Genomic DNA, 6,000 nt, shown 5'->3' with positions numbered 1-6,000 from the left:
TTACATTCAAGGGAAAACATATCTAAATTCAAATCCTTGAAAAATATATTTTCACTATAGGTTTTCTTAGAGCAGTCAGGTTTTGGAGCACACACCTTGAGTTCTCAGTACTTATAACAGTGCCAAGCACTTAGTAAGTGCTCAGTAAGTATCTGTTAATCATGAATGAACAAATACCTGTTTTTAAGCATTTATTAACAATACTTCACTCTGATTTTTAATATCTCCATTTTATGCCTATGAACTCCTCACATATATATAACTTTAGGGTATATGTTAGCACCTATCACAGGGCTAGAATATATTAAGAACTGATTGACTTGTTTATGAATATGAGACTCAGCTTTTAAAAATATAATCACTGAAGAAGTGAAAAAGGCCCCCAAGATCTGAATAGCCTTGAAGAAATTAAAGTAAATGCAGAAAAAAAATTATTAATTTTTTAATTTTATTATTTACTTATTTATTCATTGGCTGGGACACATGGCATGTGGAATCTTAGTTCCCTAACCAAGGATTGAACCCATACCCCTCTGCAGTGGGAGATTGGAATCTACACCACTGGACTACCAGTGAAGTTCCAGGAAAAAAATGTTAAATCAAGTATGCAGAGGCAATGTAAAAGATAATTTTAAAAATTATATGTAAGGGAAAGCTCCAGGTGGTGCAGTGGTAAAGAATCCACCTGGCAATGCAGGAGATTTAAGAGACTTGGGTTCGATCCCTAGGTGGGGAAGATTCCTGGAGTAAGAAACAGCAACCCGCTCCAGTGTTCTCGCCTGGAAAATTCTATGGACAGAGGAGTTTGGAGTGATATATAGTCCAGGAGGTCATAAAGAGTCGGACACAACTGAGCAAACACACACAAGGGAAAGCTCAAACAGGAAGCCTGATGAATCCATCTAGCCCACAGACTTTGCACGCTCCACTTTTAATTCACTCTAGTGACACCAGATGGCGATATTTTATCATGATAGATTGAAAGTGAAAGTGAGGAGTCTGACTCTTTGTGACTCCGTGGACTCTACAGTCCATGGAATTCTACAGGCCAGAATTCTGGAGTGGGTAGCCGTTCCCTTCTCCAGGGGATCTTCCCAACCCAGGGATCGAACCCAAGTCTCTCGCATTGCAGGTAAAGACCAGCTGAGCCACAAGGGAAGCCCATGATAGAATGAGTCATGGCCATTTATTAATTTAATCAGCAAATGTCCAGTGGGAGGACTTTGCTAGGCACAAAGAATTCATAGTGAATAACACATAGACCTTGATATCAAAAAGTTTATAATCTATTGGGAGAGTAGTTAGCTATGCAGATAATGAAAAAGTACAATAATGATGATACAAAATAATAGCTAATATTTTGAGGGATATAAGACCTGAATAGACACTTCATGAACAAGGATGCAAATGTAAAAAGTATGAAAAATTACTTACTAGTCATCACAAAAGTGCACTTTAAAAGGTCAATGAGGACTTCCCTGGTGGTCCAGTGGTTAAGAATCTGCTTGCCAATGCAGGAGCCATGAGTTTGATCCCTGGTCCAGGAAGATCCCACATACCGCAGGGAAACTAAGCCACATGCCCCAACCATTAAAGCCCACACTCGCTAGAGCCCACGCTTCAGACAGGAGAAGCCTGAGAACCACAACTAGAGAGTAGCTCCCACTCACCACAATTAGACAAAAGCCTGCTTGCAGCAACAAAGACCCAGAGCAGTCAAAAATAAATAAGTTTTAAAAGGTCAGTGAGATACTATTATATCCCAGTAAGAATGACTAAAATGAAAAGGACTTAGAAAACCAAGATGAAGAGGTTGTGGAGCATCCAGAAACCTTACACACTGCTGTGGGGAATGTGAACTCAACAACCACTTAGAGAACTGCTTGGTCCATCCACTAAAGCTAAACTGACAAACATCCTGTGACCTAGCACTTCCACCTCTGGGTATAAACCAACAGAAGTGAATGCTCTCGTGCACCAAAGACTTGCACAGATATCTTCATAGCAGGTTATTTATGATAGCAAAAAACAGAAAGAACTCAATATCCATTAATGCATGGGTGCTAAATCGAATCAGTCATGTCCAACTCTTTGTGACCCTATGGACTGTAGCCCACCAGCCTTCTCTGTCCATGGGAGTCTCAGGCAAGAAGACTGGAGTGGGTCACCACACTCTCCGCCAGAGGATCTTCCCGACGCAGGGATCGAACATGCATCTCTATGTTTCTGTATTGGCAGGTGAGTTCTTTACCACTAGTGCCACCTGGGAAGCCCCATCCATCAATAGTACAAAGTGTAAATAAAGCATAATATGTGAACAACATATGCAATAATTGGAATATTACACAGCAAAGAAGAACAAAATACTGCTACCTATAGCAACAAGGATGAATCTCACTAAATATAATGTTGACTGAAAGAAGCTAAGCCTCAAAGAGCATATACTATGTGATTACATTTAGGTGATGTTCAAGAACAGGAAAACTAATCCATGAGGATAAAAGTCAGAATATTTGTTATTTGGGGGAGCAGAGTAATATTGAGAGGAAGAGGATGAAAATGAGCCATCTGTTGTACTAGAAATATTCTGCATCTTGATCAAGGCTGTATACTCAGGTATATATAGATATAAAATTTTACTGAGCTATAAAAGATTTTTGCACTTCATCAAATGTAAGTTATTCATCAATAAACAAAAAGAAATCAATAATTAACATCACTGAATGTTTATTAGATGCAAGGCATTTTGTCAATATATGTATTATCTCAGTCATCACAGTAATTCTCTTTCCCAGTCCTATTGAGATATAATTGACATATAACATTGTATAAATTTAAGGTATACAAGGTAAAGATTCAATATGGTAAATATTACAAAAGGATTACCACAATAAATTAGTTAGCACATCCATCATCTCACAGAGTTATCTTGTTTGTGTGTGTGTTGAAAACTTTTAGGATCTATTCTGTTGGCAACTTTCAAGTATATAATATAGTCTTGTTAACTACAGTCACCATGCTGTGTATTAGACCCCCCCAGAACTTAGTCCTCTTGTAATTGGAAGTTTTCACTCTTTGACCACAGGCTTCCCAGGTGGCTCAGTGATAAAGGATCCGTCTGAGAATGCAGAAGATGCAAGAGACTCATGTTTGACCCCTGGGTCAGGAAGATTCCCTGTAGGAGGAAATGACAACCCACTCCAGTATTCTTGCCTGGAGAATTCCATGGGCTGAGGAACCTGGCAGACTACAGTCCATGGGATCGCAAAGAGTTGGACATGACTGAGCACACATGCCATGTCCATGCCATAATTGATATCACGTGACACATGTCTTTGTTGAACTTATTTCACTTAGCCTAATGTCCTCAAGTTTCATCCATGTTGTTGCAAATGGTAGGATTTCTTTCTTTTTATGGCTAAATAATGTATTGTGTTCCCTTTTCTCCACATCCTTGCCAGTACTTGTTATTTCTTGTCTTTTTAATAATATACATTCTGATAGGTGTGAGGTGATCTCATTGTGGTTTTGATTTGCATTTCCCTGATGATTAAAGTCATCACAATAATTATGAGCATACTAAGTCACTTCAGTCGTGTCTGACTCTCCACAACCCTATGGACTGTAGTCCGTCAGGCTCCTCTGTCCATGGGATTCTCCAGGCAAGAATACGGGAGTAGGTTGCCATGCGCTCCTCCAGGGGATCTTCCTGACCCAGATGTAGAACCCAGGTCTCTTATGTCTCCTGCATCGGCAGGTGGGTTCTTTACCACTAGCGTCACCTGGGAAGAGGATTGTGCAATTACTAATCCCAGTTTACAGATCAGGAAGCTGAGACTTAGAGAGCTCAGTAAATTGTCCAAGTGTGTGTAACAAGCATGTGGCAGAGAAAGAACCTAGAGAGATCTGGTTATAAAGTCCAAGGTATAGTCCATTACTTAATGGTTTCACAATTGTACGAGGCCCAGGAAGAGGGATGAAGTCTGTCTTTGGGGATGTAGATTAGCAAAGGCTTCAAGGAAAAGAAGGAAACAATTTGAACCAAACAAGTGAAGCAAAATGTTACCCGTTTCCTTGCTTCCTACTGGAACTGTGGAATCCTGGGTTTCAAAGGCATAGCGATCATCTCATGTAATGTGCTCAGTCGCTCGGTTGTATCTGACTCTTTGTGGCCCTGTGGACTGGAGCCCGCTGGGATCCGCTATCTATGGAAGTTTCCAGGCAAGAATACCGGAGTGGGTTACTATTACCTACTCCAGGGGATCTTCCTGACCCAGGGATGGAACCCGAGCGTCATATCTCCTGCATTGGCAAGCGGGTTCTTTACCACTAGCGCCACGTAGGCATTCATCTAGTCTAATCCAATCCTTTATTTTTTTTCTGAAGGAAATAAAGCTCAGAGTGGCAGTGACATTCATTTAATGCTAGCAAAGAATAGAGTTAAGGCAAATTGGAAAATAGCTGACCTTAACCAGAGAGATTAAATAACCGTCCACAGACCCTCAGAGTGAGTGGTAGAGCCAGTATCTGAATCCAGACAGGGTGACCGCAGAGCCTGTTCTCTTAACCACTGTGCTATATGGGGTTCTGACTCCTAGCCTTGTTCTCCACCTACTGCCTCAGCCTGCCTCCCCACAGTACACCGAAAAGTCAGCACATTCAGAGAGATTAGAGTGGTCACTGTCAGCTGGAGGTGGGGAGGCAGAGAGGGAGACTGGCATGCTTGCCATTTCCAATCAGGCCAGATCCAAATGCAGACAAATAGGGCAGATGACTGAGAATCGCTGATCAAAGTCGACTTTGAGCAGAAAGAAAGCAGCATTGGGAAACCACCTGGCTTAAACCGACAAATGGGACTTATCACAAACTTGGTGGCTTAAAACAACAGAAATTCATCACCTCTTAGTTATGGAGACCATAATTCCACACTGTAAGTTTAAAACTTCCATCTTACCCACCTGGATCATCCTGATAATCTCCTTATTATGAGATACTTAATTTAGTCACATGTGTTTAGTCGTGTCTGACCCTGCAACCCCATGGACTGTCGCCCACCAGGCTCCTCTCGCATGGAATTTTCCAGGCAAGAATACTGGAGTGGGTTGTCATTCCTTCTCCAGGGGATCTTCCTGACCCAGAGATCGAACCTACGTCTTCTGTGTCTCCTGAATTGCAGGCAGATTCTTAACCCGCTGAGCTACTGGAGAAGCCCAATTTAGTCACGTTACCATATAAAATAGTATTCACTTTTTTCCCAAATAAAGTAATACTTACAAGTTCCAGAGATTCGAATTTGATCTCTTTGGGTGGGCATTATTCAGCCTACTACTTTTCAAGCCCTAGAACTAGAGAAAGATAGATTTAAAAATAAAAAGACCTCTCTAACAACTCACTGAAAATATCACCACCATCAAGAATTCCTCTCTTAAACTCTGTTCAAGCTGGCTTTTTTCCTCACCATCCTCTGAAAATACCCTTATTTAGGCTACCAGATCCAGCAATGATGTCTCAGTTCTTTATGCTATTGCAATAGCACTTGACACAGTCGAGCACTTCCTCCTGGAAACTATGCTCCTTCATTTCCTCCTGCTCTACTGGCTACTTCTTTTCAGTCTTCTCTCCTGTAACGTCAGCTTCATACACCTCCTGAGCATCAGAGTGCCCGAGGCTCAGTCCTTGGACCTTTATCTGTCTGTATCTATTCTTATTCCCTGAATGATATAATCCAGCCCTCCAGCTTTAAAGCCTCTGATGCACTGATAATTCCCAAGCTTAAATCTGCATCGTAGTCTCCCCTCTAAACATCCAGCGTTAGAATAGAACAGCTACTTGAATGTCTAACTGGGATCTCAGTCCTAACACATCCCAAACTGACTTTTATTCTGCTCCCCTCCCCAAACCAGCTGTTCCGCCAAATGTTCCCAATCCCAGTAGAATATACTATCCATTCACTCAATCTAAGAAACTCAGGGTCATCCTTGACCTCTCTTTTCTCATATC

The 6,000-nt window shown here is 41.4% G+C and overlaps 1 protein-coding gene across 1 annotated transcript in view; it reads left to right on the top strand.

Annotated features, from left to right (window-relative positions):
• Window positions 1–1,058: 1,058 nt before the first annotated feature.
• The window catches only part of SCN3B (sodium voltage-gated channel beta subunit 3), a 72,424-nt gene continuing 67,482 nt past the window's right edge, over window positions 1,059–6,000 (top strand). The window contains exon 1 of the mRNA XM_081541436.1: window positions 1,059–1,132. The gene's annotated coding sequence lies outside the window, so the exon portion shown is untranslated. The remainder of the gene's footprint in view (window positions 1,133–6,000) is intronic.

Source organism: Giraffa tippelskirchi, chromosome 11 (genome assembly GCF_054371585.1).
Source record: "Giraffa tippelskirchi isolate mGirTip1 chromosome 11, T2T-mGirTip1v1.2.pri, whole genome shotgun sequence".
Lineage (NCBI taxonomy): Eukaryota > Metazoa > Chordata > Mammalia > Artiodactyla > Giraffidae > Giraffa > Giraffa tippelskirchi.
The sequence above is the reverse complement of the archived record's forward strand: the minus strand, read 5'-3'. Positions and strand labels throughout refer to the sequence as shown.